The sequence below is a fragment of the Lissotriton helveticus genome, chromosome 10 (assembly GCF_964261635.1).
Source record: "Lissotriton helveticus chromosome 10, aLisHel1.1, whole genome shotgun sequence".
Classification (NCBI taxonomy): domain Eukaryota; kingdom Metazoa; phylum Chordata; class Amphibia; order Caudata; family Salamandridae; genus Lissotriton; species Lissotriton helveticus.
The window spans coordinates 574,188,083-574,215,498 of NC_136071.1; the positions used below are offsets into that span (position 1 = coordinate 574,188,083).

General features: G+C 45.5%; 1 long non-coding RNA gene across 2 annotated transcripts in view; it reads left to right on the forward strand.

Annotated features, from left to right (window-relative positions):
* LOC144785408 (uncharacterized) overlaps positions 1-27,416 on the forward strand; it is a 692,494-nt gene that overhangs the window by 460,616 nt on the left and 204,462 nt on the right. Inside the window, exon 1 of one of the 2 annotated variants that reach the window (XR_013601867.1) lies at positions 21,600-21,669. The exons of the other annotated variant lie outside the window; for it this stretch is intronic. This is a non-coding gene — a long non-coding RNA (uncharacterized LOC144785408). Of the gene's footprint in view, positions 1-21,599; positions 21,670-27,416 lie in introns of those variants that run through there. 2 annotated transcript variants of the gene reach the window in all.

The window sequence follows — 27,416 nt, forward strand, 5'->3', positions numbered from 1 at the left end:
CACTTTCGTGAACATCCGAGGGACGCTGCTAAGGCCAAAGGGGAGCAAGGTGAACTGAAGTGCTCTTGGCCTATGGTGAATCGCAGGTAGCGCCTATGGGCAGGCAGGACAGGAATATGAAAATAGGCGTCCTGCTAGTCCAACGCCACCATCCTGTCTTGCGGGTCCAGGGCAGACAAGACCTGAGCAAGTGTGAGCATCTTGAACTTCTCCTGTCGGAGGAAGCGATTGACGTTTCGAAGGTCTAAGATAGGACGCAGGCCCTTGTCCTTCTTTCGAACCACGCTGAGGTTGTTGCTGCTGTGGTCTGCGGCTCTGCGAACACTGTGGGGTGCCCCTTCCGTGGCCACAAAAGGAACGAAAAGCAGAAGGCGGAGGAGGCCGAGCGGCCGACAGGCCCAAGGACTTGGCCGTAGCCCAGGAGTCCTTGAAGCGCTCCAATACACTATCTGCCTAATGGCCAAAAAGGCGAATGCCATCAAAGGGCATGTCCATCAGAGTGTTCTGGACATCCCCTGAGAAGCCAGTTGTCCTCAACCAGGCATGGCGCTGAAGCGCCACCATCGTGGAAAATGACTTGCCTAGTGAGTCGGCGGTGTCTAGCACACAACGTATGGTGAACTTTGCTGCATCTCTTCCGCCCGCAATCGACTTGGAAAGAACTACCTGGGCCTCCTCCGGGCAGTTAGGCAGCACCTGCGCAACCATGTCCCACAGAGAGTGGGTATGACAGCCCAAGAGGCATGCGGTGTTCACGGACCGCAGTCCTAAGCCTGCATATGAAAACAGTTTCTTACCAAACAGTTCCAGCTTCTTGGATTCCCTATCTGGAGGTGTGGTAGGGAACGCGCTCTGGGATGTAGAGGCTTGAACAAACAAGCTCTCAGGGGTGGGGTGTTGGGTAAGGAAGAGGGGGTCGCCCGCAGCCGGGCGATGGCGTCGGGCCACATTCCTATCCACAGAAGCCCCCGAGTTGGGCCTGGACCAGGTGCCCAAAGAACGTCGGATAGTGCTTCATTAAAAGGCAGCGAGGGCTCCGAAGAGGTAGCCCCCGGTTGGAGCACTTTTGTCAGGAGATTAGTCCTGATGGCCACCATAGGAAGTTCGAGGTGGAGAGCCTCGGCCGCCCTACTCAACACCACTGCATAACTGGCTCCCATCTCCGTAGCCACGGTAGGAGGAGACAGCATGCCAAGGTGAGGTGTCAAGACCACTGGCCTCCCCCAAATCCTCTGCCCAGTCCGGATATACGAGTTACTTACCTTCGGTAGAGACGATTCTAGCCGCAGATTCCTTAACATACGAGGTATTTACCTTCGGTAACGATGTATCTGGTAGAGACGATTCTAGCTGCAGATTCCTTAATGTAGAATATTCCCCATGCGTGAGACTGGACTTGGAAAACCTTCTTTCCCAGCATTTCTGCATGCCAAGGGGGTGGTGCCACGCGACTCCGCCCGACGTCCTCCGCGGGCATGGCGTCAGCAAGGTCACATAAGCCCCACCCCGGCGCACTGACGTCAGTTTGCTACGGAGAACTTTTCCACGCACAACGCGGAGCCATCACAACAAAACTGAGGAGAGCATGGGAACAGCGTGCGAAAAAAACAGGCAGACAAAATAGAGAGAAACAAAGGTGATAAACACCGCTAGGAGGCACCAAGCCACCAGAAGGAGACAACAGCAGGCCAGAGCAGGAAAGAGCAGAGCACCACTCTGAGGCACAACTGGTGCAAACCAAGGCGAAAACACCAAGTGACAGTAAAGCACACGCAGGCCAGAGGAGCGAAGCCACAGCAAGAAAAGCATAAGCACCACTTCGTGAAACCACCTGCAAGCCAAGGCAAGAGCCACCCTGGAGGCACAAGCGGGAGAAAGTGTTGAGAGAGAAAGAAAGGCTGCAACAACAAGGGAAAGGGCCACAAGCCCAGAAACAGAAGAGCAACAGCAATCAAGCTCCAGACTATACCGCTAAGAATGGCCATACCGCCTGAAAGGAGGAGGAGGTGGTCAAGGACAGGCAAAGGAACCCCCAACGAAAAGACCAGGAGGGTAACAGAGCTCCAACAACAGAGAGAAAGAGCCTAAGTCATCCCTCACACTAGAGGGAAATCAACCGGATGGATGCCTGACCAGAATGAAAAGGAAGAGGACGCCCATAGAAGGCAAGACACCCAAAGGGGGGAGACTGCATAAAACCCAAGCAGAGGGTTCTTGCAGAATGGGGAGGAAGGGTGGGTCATGAAGGAATCTGTGGCTAGAATTGTCTCTACCAGGTACATTGTTACCGAAGGTAACTCGTACATCTGATAGAGACTACTAGCCGCAGATTCCTTAACGCAGAATAGATAACCTAGCTATATCCAAAGGGGGAGTAGGGTCTGAGAGAAGACCTCTCAAGCTCAAAAGATCACAAGACCCCCAGCAGGGGACCAGTCCCGGGGACAGGGAAAAATAGCCCCGACCGCCGCAACAGGGGAAGAGTCACAGGCCTTGAGCTGAAGTGAACCTAAGAATTGCAACACCAGCCCCACAGGGGATGAGTCATAACAACAAGAGACAATCCAGCCTCCACCAACAGGAAAAGCAAGGGTAAAACGAAGGAGGCCAGACCACCTCAAGCCCAGTCAACGGACCAGGGACCTCCACCGGAAGCCCCAAGGTACAACAACGCAGAGGAAGAAGAACCAGTTACAGACTCCAAGAAGGGGTAGAAGTACAGCAAAGCCCTCCACTGGAAAACAACCCAGTGAAGGGGACCGCCGAGCCCCTCACAGCTTGAAGTCAAGACGAAACAGCACCGCAACAAGGAGGAATGCGGAAGAGGAAGAACGAGATCTCACAATGGCCCAGGCCAAGCCAAGGTCACCGGTCACAAAACAGAAGAACAGGCGGGGCAGCCAGCTGCTGACAACGCCACGAAAATAAACGCCTGGACCAAGCCAGAATCAGAACAAGACTCAGAACAAGGGGCAGGACTAGTAAACCAATCCACTAAGTAGTTAAATCACACACACAAGCGGCGGACAAGACAGGAATGGCTGCACCACTAAAAGGACAGCCTGAAGAAGAAAGAAGTGATCGCACCTGCGACATACCGCAATGCCACAGAGAGTAGAGGCCCAAAAGACGACCACACTTCCCCAGCATATGATAGGGCTATATAATAGCTACCACTACGCCACATAGGTATTTTACGTCCCAAGAACATGGGAATCCTCTTAGGATAAAATATCCGCAGCAGAGGAGAACAAAGAAGAGCCATGGAGGAACCGCAGAGGGCTTGCCAATCAGCCAAAAAAAATACATGGAAGGCCTAATCTCAGGGCCCGCATGGCTGACCAACAGCCAAAACCAAAATCAAACAGGGGCCAGACCAGCAGCCAACAGCACCAAAGTCCAACAAGGGACTGGAAGGCACAATAAACACCCAGAATACACAAAACTGGGCTACCCGCAACAGGGCCCCAGAACATAATGGAAGAACACCTCACTAGACCAGAATGACTCACCGGTCACTCTCAAAACCAGAATGACCCCGGTCACTGAGGGGGGGGGAAGGAGGAGGAGGATGAAGCCCCGCCAGAAACCTCTGAATGGCAGAGTCTGCAGGGGCATGGAACCAAAGAGGCCCATCAAAAGGAAGGTCCACCAACCGATCCCGAATGTTCTCCGGGAACACACTATCCCGTAGCCACGTATGTCAGAAAAGGGCCACAGAAGAAGCCATGGTACAACCAAGCACCTCCGAAATGTCCAGAGCTGAGCGCAGAATGAATAACGCCGGCTCCAGGCCATCCAACATATGGTGCCGCAGATCAACATAGACACCCTACCGAGAAATAGCAGACAGAAGGGTCTCAGCCGAGTCCCACAAGCAAGAAGTGGTCCTAGCCAGGACACACAGAGTGTTAAGGGCCCGCAAGGCCGCGCTGGTAGAGGCGAAGAAATTGCGCCCTCAGGAATCTAACCAGCAGACCTCCCGTCACGGGGGAGACAACACCTATGGCAGGGAGGGAAAGGCAGTTTGTAGAAGAGGACTGCTGGTAGAAGGGTGAAGGTAAAGACAGACCGGGTCATGTAGCGCAGGACGGTGTCAGTGCAGAAGTTGTTGGAGCACCGGGTCCCCTGTGGCTGGCCGCCCCCAAAAGTGAAGAGTGGAGCGAAGCCTCAAAGGGAAGAAGCAGCTCCGACCACCAGAGCCCTGATGGAGGACATCCAGGAGATGATCCGTGGGGAAATTGGCAGCTAGATCGCCTATGCGCAGGATGCCCGCAGCCGTAGAAACAGCCCGAGTGAAAGCAGCACCCGCCTGTGAGAAGTTGACTTGGCATATGCTGTCCACTATTCTAGTGGGCACCTTGCACCAGTCCAAAAGACCCGTATTGATGGTAGGTTTAAGCAAGCTTTATAGAAAGCTATCCTAGTGGTAGCTGTGGAGAGCAGCCTTCAGGCCTAGTCTTGAAGGAATGTAAAGCAGCTTGTTTTACCAGTCTATAATCTCATGAACGATCAAATGAAAGGAGAACCACACCAGGTATATATATATAAAATCTATGTAATTATTCTAAACACACCCCACTAGTCTCTTTATGAGGCTAGAAGCAAAAGTACAATACAATTACTTAAATAGTACACAGTAAATTAGCACAGTATATGTTTTGCCTTAGGGGCCTCACAAACCATATACTAAGAAATAGGTATAGGAACCACGAGAGAGATAGAAGCAAGGCCTAGGGCGTGTAGAACCGCTGGGGCAACCAGGAACCACCCAAGGTAGAGACGCTGGAGAACCACGGAGGGCGCGTGCAGTGTCTAAACACAGCCACGAATCACCATTGACTTCTATTTAGAAAGTCGCAATTAGATTTTTAAAGAATAAGGACACTTAGGAGTGGACTAGGAACAAACCCCTTCAGTACTGGACCCTTCGAGAGTCAAGACCCACAGGAGCACCGAAGTACTTGTGTTACCTCACCTAGGGTAGCCGGGTGCATAGGTGTCTTTTCGTGTCGGGTTTCGTCGTCGTTTCCTATGGAGAGCTGCAAAGAAGTGCTGCAGGCGATCAAATGAATAGTGTCCGGATGGATCCAAGGGTGGATCGGAAATCTGAAGAACCTGAAAGCAGAGGGGACAGAGTCTGGGTCACTAGCCAGTGACCAGGAAGGCGACAAGAAGATGCTGGCAGATGTCGGGTGATTTCAGGTGACGTAGGTGACGCTTGACTCTTCAGCCACGAGGTCCAGGAGGCGTCGACGACAACCAGGAGCTGGATTTGAGCTGTCCCACGTCGGATGTCGAGTGCTGCAGTGTCGGTATCCGGATTTGACCCAACAAGCCTTGGCAACAGCAACCCACACAGAATGGAAAGATTGGCTTCGGTGCAGACCAGCAAGGTCTGAGGGACTCACCCATTGGAGGGGAGTCAGGGCACGTCTGGAGCAACCAGGAAAGCCCAAGAAACAAAAGATTTACCTTCATGGGGACCCACCAGCCAACGGACCAGGGATCGCGAAGGAGACTCGAGCAGAAATGCAAAAAGCGGGCCACGGAACACAATCTTTAATGCAAAAGGCACTAAGGGCTTGCACTAAAAGAAGCCCAATGCCCAATTTCGGGATATCTCGGGAAGTCGATGCAATAGCAAATGTGTTGGATGTCCAGGAGTTCCAGTCCCACATTTCTTGTGATGGCTACAGGTCTCAACTTTGCTGGGGACTCGTGTCGGCCTCGGAGATGTCTGGAAGTCCATGTCCTGTGTCTCAGATTCTTCCGGAGCCTCGAAAATGCACACCTGCAAGATGCTTCTTTGGTGCCTGTTTGAACAGGGGAGTCACTCCTTGACCCCAAGGGAGATTTCTTCCATCTTCCAGTCGAAATGGAATGTCGAAGGTCCAAGATATATGTTTCAGAGTTTCATCCAGAGTAAGCTAAAGTCCTACGGACTGGGTTCCTACACTTATACCAAGTTTAGGGGATGGACTAACTCTAAGGTCCCACCAATGGGAGGACCTGGGGAGGGCGTGGTTACACCCCTTCCCCTTTGTCTAGTTTCGCGCCAGAGCTTGGGCTGAGTTCCCCAGCAACAGTTTCGAACTGGGAAATGCATGGGGACACCTTGTGTGTCCCAGGCACTGTCTGAAAAGCATTCACTGAATGCACCCACCCTGCCCCAATACACTAAAGCCTGTCTGGGGAGGTGTTTACACCTCCCTGTGACAGGAAACCTATTGTCCAGGCCTCCCCTGCCGGAGTTTCATCCAGCAGCAGGAGGTCAGACTCGTGTCTGTGGCAGTAGCATCCATTTTGTGATGCTGGGGCTCTGTTGAACTGTTACCGGTTAGACTAGTGTGTGTAGGAAGGTGGATACCTGACTATGGTTACCCCAGATTTTTTGCCTTGTGTTTATCTGGTTTTCGACTTAGTTGGCCTGGGATCCTGCTAATCAGGACCCCAGGTTATCTGCTCTCTGTGTAAAATGGACTCCATGTACCTTCGGTACATCTCCAATTGGGAATTGGGTCACCTTATGAGCCCCTGTACAGTGTACTATAGGTACCCAGGGCATAGGTGCATCCAAGGCCTACCAGGGGCTGCAGCATGTATTATGCCACCCCTGGCTGGCCACTCAAACTGACACAACTGGCTGATCACTCAGCTGGGGCAAGGACGTGTAATCACCCCTTGCTTAGGTACCCTTATATATAGACACACAGAAACCTATAAGTTACTCCTATGGCAGGCCTTAACAATCCTGGAGGCAGAGTGCTTGGTTATGTGTGAGATGGTGCTCTAGCATGACCTGAGCCTGTCTACAGCTTTCGGAACCATGTCCTTATAGCTGTTCTATGATATCGCCATACCATATACTCTTAAGTGCATTATAATCATCGTGGTTGAATGCTAACTTTGGTTTGGCTTTATCTAAACATGTCGTGTAAGGTGTCATACGCTTTGGAATACTACACCCTCGCCAATTCTGGCGACGGGGGTAGCATTCCACCCTTCTAGAGGGAGAAGACATGTTGTTGCTGAATATCCCGGTTAAAGTTAACCAGAGCCCCAGCGTCACAAAATGGACACTGCTGCCACACACACAAGTCTGACCTCCTGCTGCTGGGAGTCCTTCCAGTCACGGAGGTTTGGACAATAGGTTTCCTGCCTGGAGAGGTGAGAGTACCACCCCAGACAGGACTTTGTGCATTGGGACAGGAGGGCTGAATAGATTGAGACACTGCCTGAGGCACACTAGGTGCTTCATGCATACCCCAGTTCAAACCGGTTGCTGGGGTATTCCAGCCCCAGCTCTGGCGCGAAACTGGACAAAGGAAAGGGGGTGTAACCACCCCCCTTCCTGGTCCCACCCATAGGAGGGACCTAGGAACGAATCCAGCCCCTTTTAGCTGTATAAAGGTAGGAGCTGTGCCCCTAGACTTTTAGATTTGATCCTGAACTGAAACTTGAACGAAACTCTGGACCTTCGACATTCTGCTGAAGCTGAAGACTGAAGAATCTCCCTTGTGGCCAAGGAGTGACCACCCTGGGCAACCAGGCAGCATCCAGCAAATCAACGGCTTGCTTTGTCGACGCTCCCGCCGGGACCCGAGCACAGAGCCTGACAAGACCCAGACTTCCAGACCTCTCTGACCCTCTCTTCACGTCTGCAGCATAGCTGAGATCCGTGGAGGCTACGAGACACGTGGGACCGGCCATCTTGAAAAGTCCACGACTTGCTAACTGTGCAGCTCCTGAGGTATCCTCGAAGCTGTGCACTGGGGATTGAGAAGCCCCAAATCCGAGCTCCACCTGCACCGAAGATCAGCCCTCCACACTCCCCGAGTTCTGCGTGGGGCCCTTCTGCTTGTGTTCTGCTCGACGCCTTGTCTGTTCGCTGGCCCGTTGGCTAGTAGCCTCTGTGACGACAATCCTTTGAAACCAACTCGCTGGTCTGGTTGCTCCAGACTGGCCTTTGCCTCCCTGCAAAGGTGAGGCACCTCAGACTTCAACGGCGAAACCTGACACATCTTCACACCTATGCACCCGCTTCCTGTGGGTGAGGTAACGCGAGTACTTCAGTGCTCCCAAGCGTATTGACTATCCAAGTGTCTAGGTTTTTAGTTGTTTCCTTCTAGCTAGACCGGAAGTGTCCTAAAACCTTCGTTTTCTAAACTCTAAGTTCCCATTGACTTAACATTGACTCACGCGTGTGTGTAAAGACACTGCACCCGCCGCCTGTGGGCCTCCTACTCCTAACCCAAGGGTCAGATAGTGTAGCCCCAGCGATTCTCTAGGCCCTAGGTCTTTCCTTCTCTCGAGTCGTGGTTCTTATACCACTTACTTAATATATGGTTTTACGCGCCCCTAGGGTCTAACTGTAAATTGTGCTATTTAAAGTATTTCTAAGAGTAACTTGTTATGTGCTTTTGCCCCTGACCTCATAAAGAGTTCGGAGGAGTGCGTTAGTAAATAAATACATATATATTTTATATATATATCCTGTGTGGTGTCCTTTCGTTTGGTATTGAAGGGGTTACATATGATAAAACAGCTGGCTATACACGCCCTCAAGAGTCTTTTAGCCTAAGACTGTTCTGTCCACGCTACCACTAGGATAGCTGGTCTATAAGGTTGACTTATAACCATCACCATAAGGGTTGTTTGGACTGGTGCAAGGTGTTCACTAGAATAGTGAACATCATATACCAGGCCAACTTCTCACATTGGTGTGCAGCGGTTGGGATTAGAGCTTGCTGTTGTTTTACCACTTGTAATCTTGAGATATCATTTGAAAGATCACCTAGGTACCTGTAGGTACATATAAAAACAAGTCTTAGTATACTTAAGTTCTACTGAACTTAGCTGTTGTAGAGCCTGGGCCTAGCACACCCTGACTACAACTCCTAGACAGGTTCTGTAGGAAAACAAATAGTGTAGGTAGGTGCAACACCACACCTCACTAGAAAACATGTCTCAGACAGTGAACCCCAGTGGTTCTCTGCTTGAAGATAGATCCCTTGAGGACTGCTTCGAGATATAAAGCCTTAGCCTTCCAAGAATTGAGACAATTGTGTACTTCTAGAAGGCTAAAACAGGGTTCAAACCCTACCATCAAATTCCTGGTTGAGCTCTTAGAAGAGTATGATGCTCAACAGCCACCTAAGACAGGTGACACAGGTAGTGCAGATGAAGTCTTTCCCTCTTCAGATGATAATGCTGATACTCCAGTACCAGATGAGGAAGAAGAGGGGGTGGAAGAAGATGATTCTGATATTGAGGTAAACAGCCAGGTCCCAGTCAGAAGACTTAGCCAGGCTAACTTAAGCATGCATCATAATACAAGAGAGAGAGAAGGGTGACTGAGCGTTAGTTGCGCTGTGATGTGACACTATTTCTGATTAGCAATTTATCAACAGCTCAAAGGATAAGGTTATGGTCACCCACCATTAAACCAAATGGGGAATGTAAACACAAAACCACATACAAAGAATCAGAAGAGTATATCCTGAGCTAGGAGAAAATATCAGTAAGAACAAAACAAATTTCAAAGGATGGACCATCTTCATATCTTCTTTAGTTTTCAATTTTATTCTTCAACAGATACACTAGCTGCCGCCAACACGTGTTTCGTCTTGGTCTATTTAGCCATAGATTTCTTCAGGGCTAGAATATTATAACATACATAATCAAACCCACAAAATTCATTCGTAATACATGACATTACAGTATTACTATTCATACTGGCTGATATATACATGTGTGATACTCAATTATTGTTATAGATGTAACTAGAGGTAACCTGAGTCCCCAGTGAGCATACTTCAACATTAACAACATAGTCAGCAAAATAATAATATCAAGAACTTCACATATTTGCTATTCAAGTTAACAAACATCTGAATAATACTGATTAAGTTCAAGAAGGAGAGAAGTGAACATGAAACAGAAATTCATTTCATGTATAGACCCCATTCAGAAATTGAGATGAATTATTAAAATCAGTTGTACGAAAGACCACATGCTATTTCATAGTGTAGGTGCCTATTAATACATCCATAAATAAATCACCATAAGAAAGGAAATTAACAACCAAGGTGAAAATTAAAGTAGATCCTAACACATGTATCCCTAGTATCATAAGTGAAATCAACTCACCTATAACTAGTATTCAAATGTTAACTTGACGCAAAAGTTCCCAAAATCCATAAAAGAATAAAGAAGGTCTATATTCAGAGAGAGATAATAGGAGACAACAAGAAAACAAAAACCGACGGTCAGGAAAAGCGAATATAAGCCAGTCTCTAAAAACCATCATATGAGATAAAAGAGTACTATCACTCACTATTTTCTCGAGGGCTCCTTGTTCAGTATAAATATTAAACTTTCAATCTTCTCTCAGTCGTCAGCCCCCAAAGACACCTAATATATGAAGAGACAGTATTGAATGTTTTAGCTAATTGTTCATACCCACAGCGATGTGGTCCAATATTAAAAAGAAACAACTCGTCATATTTTGAGTTGATCACCAGAATTGATAACGTTCTTACGGTCTTTCATTGCAAGTACCATTCTAAGATTTATTCAAAATGGTAAGCATCTAATGTAGTGAACTATAAACTTAAATAATAATTTTCGAGCAAGGTTAGGGAATTAAAGTTAAAAGTCTTCATGGATATAAACCTACTCAAACAAACCCATAATCTTATTAATTCCATTCAGAAATCACATACAAAGTACCGATTGACAACCCAATCCATTTAATTTCATATGGTCTCCGCTTCATCGTTATAAGGTACATCCCCGGATTTAGCATGCCATATGCATCCTAGTATATGTAGCGTTAACGCGCCATGTACGCGGGTAATACCAACAGACATAAGTAAGCTGATAGGTTTCAACCTAAATAGTTAATAAAACCCATATCAAGAACTCAGGTGCACTCACCTTGGGATATAAAGTCGGGCAGTGTATGCAAAGTAAATTGTGGCGTGTAGCGTTCCCGCCATCTTCGTATAGCACCTAAATAGCGACCTCATGATCATAAACATAGTAGTAGGACTGTAACTCGGATATGCAGTAATCGGCCACAAAAACATATAAAACTCTATCTACTATTATATTAGATGTCAAGGAACAACAAGCATTGGCTATAATTAATTGGATGTGTTACTTAAAAAGCCAACATTATTCGCAATGCATATCACGGTATCGAGTGTGTGTCAGACATCTTGGATTGGGAATAACATCTATCCTCATAACTAATGCGTTATTTGTAACATATATCATTGTTTCTATTCGTATAATCTTGACGTTACTGATTATAATTCCTCATATTAAGCCAATTCTGATATATGTATTTTAAATCGAGATACACCTTGCTCTAAGCAAAATAAAGACAAAAGTGAAATTATTATCAGCCCATGTATACGGGTAAGGAGGAGACAAAGAAAAGAAAGATCAAGTCGCATGAAGGGTTAAAACATCTTCCCATGCCAATGTGAGAGTAAAGATAGAAACCCCAAGAAAAAGTTTAAGCAATTGCACAAAACAGCTAAACAACAAAATAACGGCAGATTTAGCAATCAGATCTATTCCCTAGGTATGAACAACATATTTTCTAATAAACATTTCAGTGTTACATATTTAGAATACATGTGTAACAATCCTATTATTATTCCAATTATAAATCACATGGGAATATAGCTGTTATAGATCACTCAGTATACCAAGGTCGTTGGTTTAAATATATAACCTTTATTTTAACATCTATATTGTAAAATTCCCACAAGTTGTTTAAACACGATATATATTAGAATCATTTCCAACATTTGTTCACCAAGATATTCATTAACTTCAAATTTTACAATAGGAATACACCCATGTAATAAGCATGATAGCATACATCAGGATTCATAGTGGTAAAACAAACAAGTACATTTCACAGTACATAAAGGTAAGTTGACCCCTTCCATACAGTCAGCCTAAAAAGTACTGTAACTCATTATCAATATTCAAACCCCTCTCTACCGCATGCAATTTCATAATCCAGCGCGCTTCCAACTGTCTTAGCTTCAATTCACGATTACCACCCCTGATGTCCATAGGCATCATTTCAACACCATGAAAAGATAACATCAGGTGTTCAGTCTGAGAGTTACATTCAATAGCATGTGCGATTTCGCATCCCTGTTCTTCAGAGCCCTGAAGTGTTCAGCAACCTGATCCTTAAGTTTTCTAATGGTGCTTCCTACGTACACTTTATTACATCTACACAAAACTGCATATATCACATACGTCGTATTACAATCTATATGTGTTTTGATATGAAATGTGTTGGAATCATTATAACTAAAGTGTCGCGTTCCATGTAGGGATAGTCTGCACATGCTGCAGTTACCACGACGAAATGACCCTTTGTTCAATGAGTACAACCAGGAGGGTACATGATTTGTTCTGGGGTAACTCGGACTTATCATATTTCCAATTGTTACACTCCTTCGGTAGGTAATTGAAGGGTGAGGGGCTACATGCTGTTTTAAAATAGGATCCGAGGTCAACATAAACCAGTATTTATTCAGGATCTGATAAATTTTCGAAGACCATGGATTATAGCTGGTGACCAGCCTTATTGGATTTTTCAGTTTAGTTTTATCCGTTCTTTTTGGAATAAGTGTGTCTTTTCTTGATAATTTTAGTGCTCGAGTTTTGGCCCTAGCCACAACTTCAGGTCCATATCCCCTTGATAGAAATCTATTTTCAATGTCCAGTAGGCATCCCCTGAACTCTGACTCCTCACTACTGTTTCGGCGTGCCCTGTAAAATTCCCCAAAGGGGATGGCATTCACCTGAGATTTGGGGCGTGAGCTTTGACCTCGTAAGACAGAGTTACAGAACGTCTCCTTTCTGAATAACTTACTGCACAGTTTCTCTTCCTGAACATATAACACCAAATCAAGAAATGTAATTCTGCTATGACTATAGTTAATAGTAAAAGTCATATTAAATGCATTATTATTCATATATGTAAAGAAGTCATGCAATTCCGTTTCCCCACCTGTCCAGATAAATAGAAGATCATCAATATATCTCCCATAATAGTTTATATATGGATGCCAGTGTGCACCGCCAGGGCCCCAGATGTGCACCGTCTCCATCCACCCCATATAAAGGCAGGTGAAGGACGGCGCAAATCTGGAACCCATGGCAACTCCACATATTTGTCGGGACCATCGGCCATTAAAGAGAAATACATTGTGTTCCAAAATAAGCTTTGACATTGTCAGTATCATTTCTGTATGGTCCAATAATTCCACTGGCCTTCTATAAAGAAAATATTTTAATGCCTCTAGCCCTTGTTCGTGTCCAATATTAGTATACAATTGCGAAACATCCATTGTAACTAAAATCATATCTGGTTCCAACATAAAGTCATTTAAAATATTAAGAACATCCTGCGTGTCCCTAATATATGACGGTAAGTATGATACATAAGGACGTAAAAAAAATCCACAAATTCTGCCAATTTTTCCGTCGGGCCCCCTATACCCGATACTATGGGTCTACCGGGTGGTGAAACTGCATCTTTGTGTACCTTGGGTAGGGTATACAGACACGGAAAACGTGGTCTGTGTACTGTTAGATATTTATATTCATCATTGGTAAGAATTATTTCTAAATGCCAGCGTTTAAGATGGTCATTAATTTTTGTTATAATAGAAAAAATTGGATTGGATGGTAATTCAGCATACCAGACTTTATTCCCTAACTGACCCAAGAGCTCATCATCATATTTAGTTTTGTCCATTAGGACCACATTTCCTCCCTTGTCTGCCTCCTTAACTACAAGGGAGGAATCATCTGCAAGAATCTTAAGCACACTTTTTTCTCTAGAAGTTAAGTTGTTCACAAACCGTAAGTTTTTAGTGTTGTTAATTTTTGTTTCAAGTATGTCTATTTCCTTATTAACAATTTTGTGAAACGCATCTATGTTGTTACCACATATTAGTTGAGGCATCCTTTTGGATTTGTTTTTAAGTCCACTCTCTTCACTCATATTTGTACAACAGTCAAGCTCTTGTAATACATGATGTAGTGTAATGTGGTCATTTTCATTTTCAGTGATAGAGAGTAACAGTTTGGTAGCATATACATCCTGAATGGTTACTTCACCACATACTAATTGAGAAGATTGATCTTTGTTCACAGCATTTGCTGCAAAAAATGTCTTTATTTTCAAATGTCTAATGAATTTATAGATATCAATTTTTACATTAGTTACATCACATTTACTAGTGGGACAAAAATGTTATCCTTTTTAAGGACAGACAAAGTATCAGTGGAGATGTCTTTACTGGACAAGTTCATTACTTGAATATCATTGGCAGTATCTACCTCCCTTGATTGGCTTTCCAGGATCGCGTCTGATATTGTACCCTTTCGCCTGCATTTGCGGCCACCTCTTTTGCCTCTCTTGGTGTGATGGTGTTTTCTACCCTTTGCTCCCTCTGTCTCGAGTTGCCAATCCGGATTCTTTGTACCTCTTTTAAAAAAGAGGACGAGCTACTACCTGCCTGTTCCTCATTCGTGTTACTGGCCCCTTCATCTCCACTCATCGATACACTACTAGATGAGACAGTATTAAGACTACTTGTAGATGACATCTTCTTATCTTTGTTCAATGTGTCATTCGTAACAAGAGCATCAAAACGCTTGGCAAAAGTAAAGACTCTTCCTATGACATAGTCATGTTCGTCACATTTAAGTTTACGTGCCTTTCTTTGTTTTATATCCTCCTCGTATTTTTCCAACACCCCACACACTTTGACACCTATGCACCCGCAGCCCGTGGGTGAGGTAACGCGAGTACTTCGGTGCTCCAGTAGGGATTGACTATCCTAGTGTCCAGATTTACTAGTTGTCTCCTCCTAGCTAGACCGGAAGTGTCCTAAATCTTCATTTACTTACCTTCTAAGTTCCCATTGACTTAATATTGACTCCCGCGTGTGTGTAAAGACACTGCACACGCCGCCTGTGGGCCTCCTACTCCTAACCTAAGGGTCAGACAGTGTAGCACCAGCGATTCTCGAGGTCCTAGGCCTTTCCTTTTCCCAAGTCGTGGTCCTTATACCACTTACTTAGTATATGGTTTTACGCGCCCCTAGGGCCTAACTGTAAATTGTGCTATTTAAAGTATTTCTAAGTGTAACTTGTTATGTGCTTTTGCCTCTGACCTCATAAAGAGTTCAGAAGAGGGTGTTAAGTGAATAAATACATATATATTTTATATATATCCTGTGTTGTGTCCTTTCATTTGGTATTCAAAGGGTTACATATGGTAAAACAGCTGGCTTTACACGCCCTCAAGAGTCTTTTAGCCTAAGACTGTTCTGTCCACGCTACTACTAGGATAGCTGGTCTATAAGGTTGACTTACAACCATCACCATAAGGGTTGTTTGGACTGGTGCAAGGTGCTCACTAGAACAGTGAACATCATATACCAGGCCAACTTCTCACATTGGTGTGCAGCGGTTGGGATTAGAGCTTGCTGTTGTTTTACCACTTGTAATCTTGAGATATCATTTGAAAGATCACATAGGTACCTCTAGGTACATATAAAACAAGTCTTAGTATACTTACGTTCTACTGAACTTAGCTGGTGTAGAGCCTGGGCCTAGCACACCCTGACTACAACTTCTAGATAGGTTCTGTGTGAAAACACATAGTGTAGGTAGGTGCAACACCACACCTCACTAGAAACCATGTCTCAGACAGCAAACCCCAGTGGTTCTCTGCCTGCAGAGGTAGATCCCTTGGGGACTGCCTCAAGATATGAAGCCTTAGCCTTCCAAGAATTGAGACAATTGTGTACTTCTAGAAGGCTAAAACAGAGTTCAAACCCTACCCTAAAGTTCTTATTTGAGCTCTTAGAAGAGTATGATGCTCAAAAGACACCTGACTCAGGTGCTTCAGGTAGCTCAGATGAAGTCCTGCCCTCCACAGAGGATGCCACTGATACTATAGTACCAGATGAGGTAGATGAAGTAGAGGAAGATGATTCTGATCCTGAGACAAACAGCCAGGTCCCAGTCAGAAGACTTAGCCAGGCTAACTTAAGCGTGCATGGGAGTCAGTATGGGCAGCCCCCTTACAGACCCCCAAGTGGGCTTATCCAGAGGCAGAGGAGAGGAAGATCCCACTCCAGGGAATCTCTTCAATCTCATGCTTCAAATAGCTCTCATGGCCTTGCTCAGAGAGGGATGACTTCCCCTCAGAGAAGGGAACATGAGGCAAAAATGAGAGCGGCTGCTCTTAGGATTGAGAGGCAGGAACTCGAGGTTGCCATGGCCAAAGAGAAGCTTGCTTGTGCTAGAGAGCATAGAGAGAGCGGGTTAGAACCCACTGGTGGCAGCAATATCCCTAAGGATAAAGACAGGTCCTATGACAATAGACACCTGAGTAAGATTGTACCCCCCTACAAAGATGGGGATGACATCCACAAACGGATAACTGCTTTGGAGAGGGCTTGCAAAGTACAGCAGGTACCCCAAAGTCAGTGGGCAGCAATCTTGTGGCTCCCCTTTTCAGAAAAAGGCAGAGATAAGCTCCTCACAGTTAGTGATGAGGATGCTAAAAACTACTCAGCCCTGAAGAGTGCTCTGATTGATGGGTTTGGCTTAACCACTGAACAGTACAGGTTGATGTTCAGGGATACCCAGAAGACACAGACTCAGGACTGGACGGATTTTGTAGATTGTGCTACTAAGGCTCTGGAGGGCTGGTTATTGGGCAGTAAAGTACAGGACTTTACAGGATTGTATAATTTGATTATGAGGGAGCAGATCCTTAGTAATTGTCAAAACCCGCTTCTACACCAGCACCTGGTGGACTCTGATCTGACCTCTCCACAAGAATTGGATAAGAGGGCAGACAAATGGGTCAGAACCAGGATTAGGCCTAAAAATCAGGGTGGTGACCAGAAGAAAGATTCTACCAAGCCTCAAGAGAAAGGTGTGGATAAAGCAAAAGACAAGTCCTCCACAGGGCCCCAAAACTCCAATGGTGGGGGTGGGTCCCAAAACACTTCCTCTAACCAAAAGAAACCTTATTGCCATGTCTGTAAACAGCCTGGCCACTGGAAAACTGAAAGCAGTTGCCCAAGGGCCAACAATAAGGAAAACATTCCCCCAAGTAATACTCCCAGACCTCCTGTTACTGTTAGTAGTAATCCCCCAGGTGGTGGGAGTGCCCCCAAGAATTTGGCTGGGTTTACTTTGGGAACTCAGGTGGACTCTGGCCTAACCAGGTCCCCTACCACAGCTACTCTTGTCTGTGAGGATGGCATGGGGTTTGCCAACTTCACTGCTTGTCCCAACACTTTGGGAAAGTACAGACAAGAGCCCCTCATCAATGGCCAGAAAGTTGAAGCCTATAGAGACACAGGGGCTAGCAGCAGTATGGTGACTAATAATCTAGTCCCCTCAGGACAACTTTTACCTGGGTTCACCTATCAGGTGACCAACATTGATGGAGTACAGAAAGATCATCCCATGGCAGTAGTACATCTCAGCTAGGGAGGTGTCACTGGCCCTAAGAGAGTGGCAGTCTCTACAAACTTGCCTGTAGATTGTCTACTAGGGAATGATCTAGAGATCTCAGCCTGGGCTGAGGTAGAACAGGAAACCCATACCAAAATGGTAGGCCTTCCCCAAAAGGTTAGTGGGGCTGTGATAGTCGCAGCCCCTGCTCAAGCAGACTTCCCTGAACAGGTTAGCAGGGCTGTGATGGTCACAGCCCACACCCAAACAGAGTTCCTTCCTGCAAAGGTTGGTAGGGCAGTGATGGTCACAGCCCAAACTCAAACAGATTTCAGTGTTGTGAAGCCTGAAACTATGGATCACTCCACTCAAAGTCAAATATTCTTTATTCGGTTTTTAAAATACATAAAAAAACAGAAAAGTAATATCACAGATAAAAACATTACGCATAATTAAAAATAGAAATGTTACAGTTCATTTAAGCACATTATCCATAAGTACCATTGGGGATCCCTCACCATGCTAGCTAATATATCAACATTCTTAATTTTTAAAATTCATTTTCAGAGAGATGGGACTTGTCAAAGGTTTAGTCTATGTTTAAAAATGCATTTCAGAAATTTGACAGTATATTCACAAGTCCATTCAGTCTCTAGAAACTGCAATCGCAGCATGGCTGGGCGACATCTTCTAAGACCCAATAATTATAGCAACGGTAACAGCCAAAGCTTACGATGACCATCATAAAACTTACAAAAGAGAACAGTGTGAATGGTTGTCTGCTCTGAAGTTTCATCACATGGACAGGATGGGAGAGTTCGATCCCAGCTATTTTGCTCTGGAAAAACCACCAACCGGTGAAAGATGTTAAACCTAAATCTTATCAAAAGGAAACGCTCAAATTGCGTCAGATCATATGATAGATATGGCTGAATTGAAAGGGTAGTCTGGACCGCCAGTGAGTGTTGAACGGAAGCTTTCGTTACTTCCTTGGCCATGCGCAGCTCTTCTAAATAGCCCAAGGCCCTTATTTTCAGTTCCTTCCTAGATATTTCACAGATCGTATTAGGAGTGGTGTAACAGTTCCCCAATCCCAGATCAGTCAAAAGATTTTTCACATACCTAGGCCAACTGATTTTATGTGAGCGATCTAGTGACATACAGTCTGCCAATATTTGCTTAGTAAGTGAGTTTTCCCTTGATGACCAGATTCGGCGCCAAAGTAAAAGTGGTTGAATTTTTGCTAAATCCATCAAATACGGGATCCCCAATTCTGTGTGACATGCAAACGTGGAAACACATTTAGGTGCCGCTAATAGAAATCTTAAAAAGGTGTTCTCTGCCACTTGTAGGGGACTAATGTTGGCATACCCCCACACTCCGGCCCCATACAGGGCTATTGCCTGGCATTTAGTCTATAGATATGTAGCAATTTTGTGGGTGGCCTTTTTCCCAGCTTCTGAGAAAAGTTTATAAGTGCAGCAATTGCTCGCATTAGATGATGCTTCCTGGCCTTAATTGCGGGTTTCCAATTCATTCTATCATCAATTATAATGCCTAGATAGGAGTATTGGCCAGTACTTTCGAGTTTTTCTTTGCAAGGAATATATCTTTACCCCCTTTTTTCCCTGTACCTGCTGCCATAACATAAGTCTTTTTTATATTTATGTGTAAATCTAGGCTCCCCATGAAATCAGCATACCTGTCCAGGGCCTTCTGTAATTCGCGTGGGGTGCGAGCCAGTATCACAGCGTCATCCGCGTAGAGCAGAGTGGGGACTGGGCGATTTCTTACTTGCGGTAGATCTTGGCCCCCCTCAACATTGCCACCTCCAAACCATTTGTGTAGAGTGAAAAGAGAAAGGGGGCCAAGACGCAACCCTGCCGGACTCCACGCTCTACTCTGAAAGACGCGGACAGCTCGCCTTTTACGCCAAAACGTACCCTCGCAGAGGCATTCGAATATAATTCCCTCATAAAATCAATCAGAGGGACATCGACACCCTTGATAACAAGACGGACCACAATTTCGCATGTGAAACGCAATCAAAAGCAGCGGACAGGTCCACATAAACCATGTATAACCTGCCCTGCTTTGCACAGACGTATTTACCCATCAGCATTGATAAATTCAGGGCTTGCTCAGTCGTCCCAAAACCCTCTCGGAACCCGAATTGGAGGTCAGAGAGGATCCCACCATCGTCAGCCCACTGCTGTAGACGCTCAAGCACTACTCTTCCCACCACCTTGCCTAGCGAATCCAGCAGTGAGATCGGGCGATAGCAGGATACCTCTTGCCGGTCTCCTTTTTTAAATATCGGGACCATGATGGATTTAGTCCAGGAGACCAACAGGCCCTTCTCCATTACTGCCCTAAACACCCTAATCAATATTGGGGCCCACTGGTCTGTGTTATACTTAAATAAATCTACGGGAACCCCGTCTGGGCCTGGGGCTTTCCCATTTTTACTTGCATTTAGCGCTTGAAGTACCTCACTTATAGCAAGTTCTAGCGGAATGGGATATGACACCGTGGAGGGGCTACCACTGGGGGCTGAAAAGTCCCCATTGGTACCAGGCCTTTCTGAAATATTTTCGAGAAGTGTTCCACCCAAACTGATTCCTCAATTGCTACTTCTATGGTCGGGAGATTTTTACAGTCTGCTAAAAAAGGAGATTTTACCACTCTCCAAAATGCTTCACTATTTTTATCTATGGAGCTTTTGTGCAGTTGGTCCCATAGGGCTTGTTTTAGTTCGCCCTTCCTCTCCTTACGTGCGATATTATAGTCCTTTCTTAGAATTCTTATTTCTTCTGGGTCTCTGTTCGTTTTATTTAATGCTATTTTCAGTTTTTTGTATGCTGCCGTACATTTGTGGTTAAACCACCCTACTTTCCTGGGACGATCTCTTTGTATCTTTACTGTTAGTAGTTCGTTTATTTTTTCTAAAATTACCACAAAGTTTTGTAAGACTTCCTCCTCCGGGACTCCCAGATCTAAGCATTTAACTATAGATGGATAGGCTTCACAAATCACTTTTTTGGTTATTTCTCCGGGGTCTACCTTCTCCCATCTTAGGGAGTACCCATTTATCTTAGCTAAATGCAGAGTATTCTGACTTAAAGCACTCGCTATGGTCTGTGAGAAAGGCTGAGCATGTGTTAGGTAAAGTTCCAGACTAAGGGCACAGTGCTCGCTTAGTGTATTAACCAGTAAATCAAAGCTCATGACTCTATTAGCCAGAGCGTTTGATACTAGGATATAATCTATTGTTGTCTCATACCCCCTCCCCAAAAATGTTGGATCGCATTTATATTATTAACTATCGTGAGCCCCAGATCTGAGAGAACTTCATTCAGGTATGACCCCGTGCTAGTATGATTGAAATGCACAATTGGGTCTTCATGTGCGTCCACCAACCCACAGATGTTACTGTTACTACGTGGGCATGGATGCTGGTTAAAATCACCCCCCCATATTATGCTTACACTAGCTCTCCTTCCAACCTCCTGTGTCAACTGGGAGAGCTTGTCACGTAGGGAACGCAGAGCCTTCAGAGCCTGTTCTTCCGCTAGATTATTATAAAAATTCACCAGAAGAAAGGTCTCTTTGTTGTTAAACGATAGGCTAAGCAACTGGTAATTTACATCCGAGTGTGCTACCATTGTTTTCAGTCCCCGTATTGTGTTGGCTATGAAGATGGTTAAACCTCCCTTGGCCCTACCCAAGGCTACTGCTAATCAGTGCTTAATTTGTGCCGGTGCTTAGCACCGGGACTTATTTCTTGGGGCCGGGTCTACGTCGTAAAATAAATTCCTCAGTGACGCATGCCTTATTAAGAGGCACATTCTGCTTCCCTGGGACTGCCAGAGAGCACACAGTGGAGCAGTTTCTTCCCACGATCCAAAGGCCGAAAATGATCGTTCTCCCGGGCTGTAATGACGTACCTCCTACTGCCTAAAAAAAGCTGCACAGCCTCCCGGGCAGATTAGCCTTCTGAAGCAGGCACCTTCCTCCACGCTCTAACTTCCGCCGCCTCTCTGCTTCCGCTTCCTGCCCCTGAGGTCACTCGAATAGCAGCAAAAGGCGGGCATTTTCTTTACTGGAGGGAACGTGTGCTGCTCCTGAACCTCTTAGGTAATGTGAACTTGCTAATATATTTCATTTGTGCTGCAAGTCCCTGCTCATGTAGAGTGTGATTAGTGAGTGCACACTGTCCACAAAAAAAGTGATTAGCATGAAGCGCGAGAGGCCTCGGTGACGGTGCGGCACTCACCTCTGGGACCGAGGGACAGAGGGGCCGAACTCGCTCAGTGAGGAAGCATATATGCTGTGAGTCTGTATTTTTAAAATTACATAAATGGATTAGGTTTGCTACCTAGTACACGCTGTTTGTGCAAGTACGTGTTAACTGAACACGCAGCCCAAAACATGCTAATTATGCAGTCTGGCCTACCTCTGCTCCTTCTCGGTAGAGTTTCTGGCGCTTCTGGCCCTGTCCCAGAATCTGCTGAGGTAGTCGTGTGATTCATGGATTTCAAAGCGCAGGAGACATGGCCGTACCCAGGACCCTCCAGCGTGAGTCTGAGTGGTCACCCCACAAATTGCCCAATAGCCACTCACTGCAGCCGTGTGAAAGTTTATCCTCGTGTGTGCTTCTCTGTTCAAGCAAGAGTCTGCAGAGGCTCCAGATCTGCTGACAGCTGAAACACATGCTTGAAAAGAAAGAGGCATGTAGCATATCGGAAATTTAACTACGTGCACGTTTGTTTGCATCAAAGAAAAAACCCATAGAATTTAAAAAACGAACACTAGAATGCAAAACAACTTAAACCAGGGTGCGTGCACTGTCTGGGCACTGTTAACATCTCAGCCAACGCAGCAGCTGACACCAACAGAACATGCTTTCTCACCCTACGATAGCAGTGTCTTTCCTCGGTTGCAACACCTGCTGTGCTGTGGTAGGTTTATCCTGTATGTGCTATGCTGCCATGCCCCGGGCTGCAAGGGTGCTCAAATGCAGGCTGTGCACTCTGTAATGAGTGTGTTTGTGAGCAGGCGTCATCTGACACAGCCTAGCAACCCAGCGAGGCCAGCATGCAGATGGCCAACACCAGCGCCTGCTAACTCGTAGGGTGATGCATCACCAGCCCTTTTAACCACCTGTGACAATGAAGCAGTCACTCTTCACCAATGAATCCTAATTTAATTTACTAACTCAGAGCTCGTCAACATGAGCACAAATAAAGTCTTTTTAAAAATTACAGCAGGGCAGTAGGTTAGTGCCCTTCCATTTGTGCCACTCTGCAGCAGTTTTAAGATCTTCTTAGAGTTTCTCGTTGCTCATATGGGTGAAATTTCAGATTTTTATATGTTACCATCGTCTTCATTGCTTGATTTTGCTCGGGAGAAAGTGTCACTCGTAGTCATTGAATGTCACTCATAATTACACGGAAATTATGAAAATGTCACACATGGCAATCTGAAACCTTGGCAGCTATGCTGACTGTATGCAGTGGGGTGATAAGACTGTGTAACTGCCGGCGCACGCCTCAAAGCAGTCCCGGCGCTTCCTGAATCTGACCTCAGTTACTTCCAGGAGGAGTCACTGGTGGAAGTGGGTGGAGCCGAGGGAAGTAGGTGGGCCTCCTAAAAAAATTGGAGCACCTGCACTTCATATTTTACAAATTAAGCACTGCTGCTAATGCGGAAGTAAAATAGGTTTTATATCCTACCGGATGTAGTTCTGTCATGGCCCATGTCTCCTGCAGACAAATTACACTATGATTCTGGAGGAAGTTCAATGCGCTTCCATCTTCAACCTTTGAACGAAGACCCACAATAATCCAGGAAATGACTTTAAGTGATTGCCCGTCACTCACTGGAATGCTATTCTCTGAGGGGGTAGAGTAAGCTCCCGACTGCACCTCAGCTATAAATGAATCCACAGTGTTTTTCCCGCCTATATTTGGGACAACCCCTCCCATGGGATTTCCGGCTTTATTTTGGTCTGCAGTATTATCTACCTTCAGTATAGGTTTGGTTGAAGGGAATTTGACCCTAGTAGCCTCTTCCTGGATATACAAACCTCCTACTATTGGGAGTTCAAACGTTACATCGGCAGGGATACATGATTTCTCAATGTCTGGAGTCAATCCACACCTTCCAGCCCATACAACATCGAGAAATGGTTAAAATTTGAATACTAAAACCATAATGTTCTGTGCTATGCCTATTTAAGCCCTGGTTTCCTAAGGTGAATCTTTGTAGATAATTAAGAGTTGGATGATTGGAACCAATGTATTCTGTGCTCTGCCTATTTAAAACCTGGTTTTCTAGAGAAAAACTTTGGGAGTGCGGGACCGGCTTCTGCGGGTAAAAGTGACTTAGAAAGTGTGTAGAGATTTTTTCACTGCCTCTCGCATCAAACCACTCACCAATATGCCTCACTGCTCTGTGGTCCTTAAAATTAATGATGATGGCGTCCCCCTTTCTATCTTTGGGCCGAGTTCCGACCCAATTCACGCGCCTTACATTTAGGATTTTGTCCAATTACATGGGCCGGCAAAGGTCTATTATTACACAGCCAAAATATTACTTTGTTTTTTAGGGCTCGATGATCCTCCTTTATTCCCTCAGGGAGAACCGGGACTCCCACCATGATTACCACAAAAGGAGCAGGTTCCGGTGGTAAATCTATACTTCTGTGAGTAGGTATTTTTTTAATTTGTGAGGCAGTGGGCCTATTATCCATTTTTTGGGAAAGGTCCGTTTTTTTCCCCAATCCATTTTATCCTCCTTTTTTTGATTGCTCGTACCTGGTTTTGGTGCTACATTGGGGGGTGATGTCTTCTGTGATAGGGAAGATGTTTGGCCCTTTTTGAGGGTTTTAGGTGGTGGCCTCTGACCCACATGATTATCTTTTATGGGGACTGTGAGACACGAAGAACCTTGTTTGCTAAGCAACAGCGAGTTCTTTACCACCTCTTTTTCAATAGAGCCTAGTTGTTCACCTATTCTCTTAACCCTTTCTATTAATGGGAGGATAAATGATTTGAGCAGTTTTTCCATACTAGGCAGTAACTCATTTACGAGTGTTAATGGGAGCTGTTGTGCTGGGCTATTTTTCGAAGCAGATGTTCGTATGCTTCTCGGTTGGGCTCGGGTTACCGTCCCCCGTTTCTTGATCTTATCACCTTGATAATTTTCCACAAGCTTCCTCTTTTTTGACGGTGGGGCTGCGATGCTAATTGTTTTCATCGGTTCCTCACTTACAGTAGGCCCATTTTTGGGTGACATGATTACAAGTTCAGAAGATATATTTAAAGAGGAGTCTAATATTGAATCGGTTTCATTTATGTCATGCGTTGATAATTCCAGAAGCGGCGACTGAGAAAGATCATTTACTATTTCAGAGTCATGCATTTGGAAAGGGGTGTCTTCTACATGCTGTCTGTGGGGAGTAACCACTGAACTAATTACACCCAGAGAAGAGCGTTTCTTAATCATTAGCTCTAGGGACAGACGTTTTTCCGTAAATACTATCTCTTTTTCCAATACGGAAGCAGCTCTGGTGATAAATGCATCTAGTGTCCCTCTCACAGAGCCCCCCACCAATGAGGGCCTACCTAGACTACAACATCGGCTCATCATTCTCTGATAAAATATCAACTATCAAAGAATGGGCAAGATAATCATATAGTCAATCAAATGTTTTTCCTCTAGAAAAAATAAAATAAAAGTAAAAAAGAAGGATTAAAACGCAACAGTCTCTACAAACTAGACGGATATAGTATTCACAATAATGCTGACAAAGAAATTCCACACAACCAACGGTTTAAAGCAAGGCTGCGTACTAGCCCCCAGCCTCTTCAACATCTACACCGCGGACCTAGAAAGTGACCTGCGTACCATTCAGGGGGACCCACCAAAATTGGACAACTCACCTATAATAAGTCTTTAATATGCAGACGACATTGTGCTCCTCTCAAAAACCCCCATCGGTCTACAACGCTTGATCTACAAACTGTCGCAGTACCTCTCCAATGCACAACTGACTATAAACCTAAAAAAAAAAAAACATCCTATGCTTCTGCGGCTCAAGAAAGAAAAAACAAAACTTCGTCTGGAAGATACATTCTACCTCTCTAACCCAGGTAGTTCAATATAAATACCTGGGAATCCTATTGGACCACCGATTAAAGTTTAAACAGCACTTGGAACAGGGGAAATCCAAAGCCAAGCAGCTTCAATTTGCTTTTAAAACTGTCCAAAAGCAATTAAACGGACATTCCACTGGCCACATTCTTAAGATTGCAGCCGCTAAATTTCTGCCATCACTAACATATGGTTCTGAATTATTGGCAACCCGGGACTTCGCAGTGTTAAATCTCGCCCAATCCAGGCTGTTCAAAAACCTATTCTCAATCCCGCGTCATATCTCTCAAGCCCAAATTCGTTTGGAGTTTGGTCTTACTAACCAGCTCCCGGCAAGACAAGGAGCACTCGTCAAATATTATTGGCGCATGAGGGACGCAGCAGACGAATCCCTGGCGCACCTTTGCTGGTCAGAAGTTGAAAAACAGGCCGGGCTTCCGGGCTCAATATATAAGACCTTGAGGCAAGCTCTCAAAGCATTAAAACTGGAAGAATCCTGGCTTTTGCCCATGACTTATTCTGCTTTCAAGCTGATAACCAAGAAAGCAGTCAAACAAGCATCATTACTCATGGATAAAGCGGCAATGGCTGGCAAAAACCATGCTTGGATCGTTTTGCCGTCATATACCCACTTAAAACCTCAGGAATATCTGAAAGAATGCTTTAGGGACCACTACAAAAGGAAACTAAGCCTGTTAAGGCTGGGCTGCTTTTCGACCAAAGATCTCACTCCAAGATGGCTACGGCTGTGGGAAACTCCCGACTGCCGCCTCTGTGGCAACGGCGCAGAGTCTTTACTGCACCTTATATGCATATGCCCGGCACTTCAGAATCTTAGAAAAATGCTTTTTCAATCACTTCTAAGAGAAGCCCAGGTGAGAACTTGTAGGGCGGCGGTGATAAGATGCCTAAGTGGAACTTGGATAGAACTCTCATGTAAAACCATAACATTTTTGAATCTCGCTGCCATAGAGCTGGAAAACAGGGCAGCAATCAAAGAGGTCTCCGGACAATAGGCCCGGCTTTGGCCGGCCACGGACTCTTCCACCCTTTTCCCCTCCTCTCCAAACGGTCGCCTTTTTGTATTACGAGTTAACGTGCCCCCTGTGTGAACTCCTATTATTCTCCCATACCTTTTCACCTCTCCCCTTCTTATTACGAGTTAAAAATAATGTGTATCCAGAACGAACACACAAGATTCCTTTTATTCCTTTTCCTTTTAGACCATTCCCCGTTAATTTTGCATATTTTATGATATTAGTTTTTAAGTTGATTCAAAGTTGATTTTGTGTTGTTTTTATGATGAAAATGTTGCTTGCATGGTGGTAAGTCCACCCTTTTATGATTTTTTTAAAATCAAATAAAGTATTATCACAATAATGCTCCTTACTTCTGCATTAATGTCCCGGGTGAATCGTAAATAAGGTGGCCCAGCCCAGCCTTAGCCAGCCCCGGACGGCCACAGACGGCCCGCCCTTTGCCCGGGCTTAGCCCGGCGCACGTCCCGCGCGCGTCCCGCGAATGCGGGTATGGGCGGGGCTATATACGAGGAGGAGGGGGCGGGAAGAGGACTAGCTGCGGCAGGTTAGAGCCGCCAGGCAGGCTGGTCCTCGCAGTCCCGCGAGTAGATGGTATTGGCTCCAGTCCAGCCCAAAGTCGGGTGCAATGTCCGCAGGTATTCCCGCTGTCAATATCCTTCCAAATGTGGGCAGAAATGTAGCCAGGGA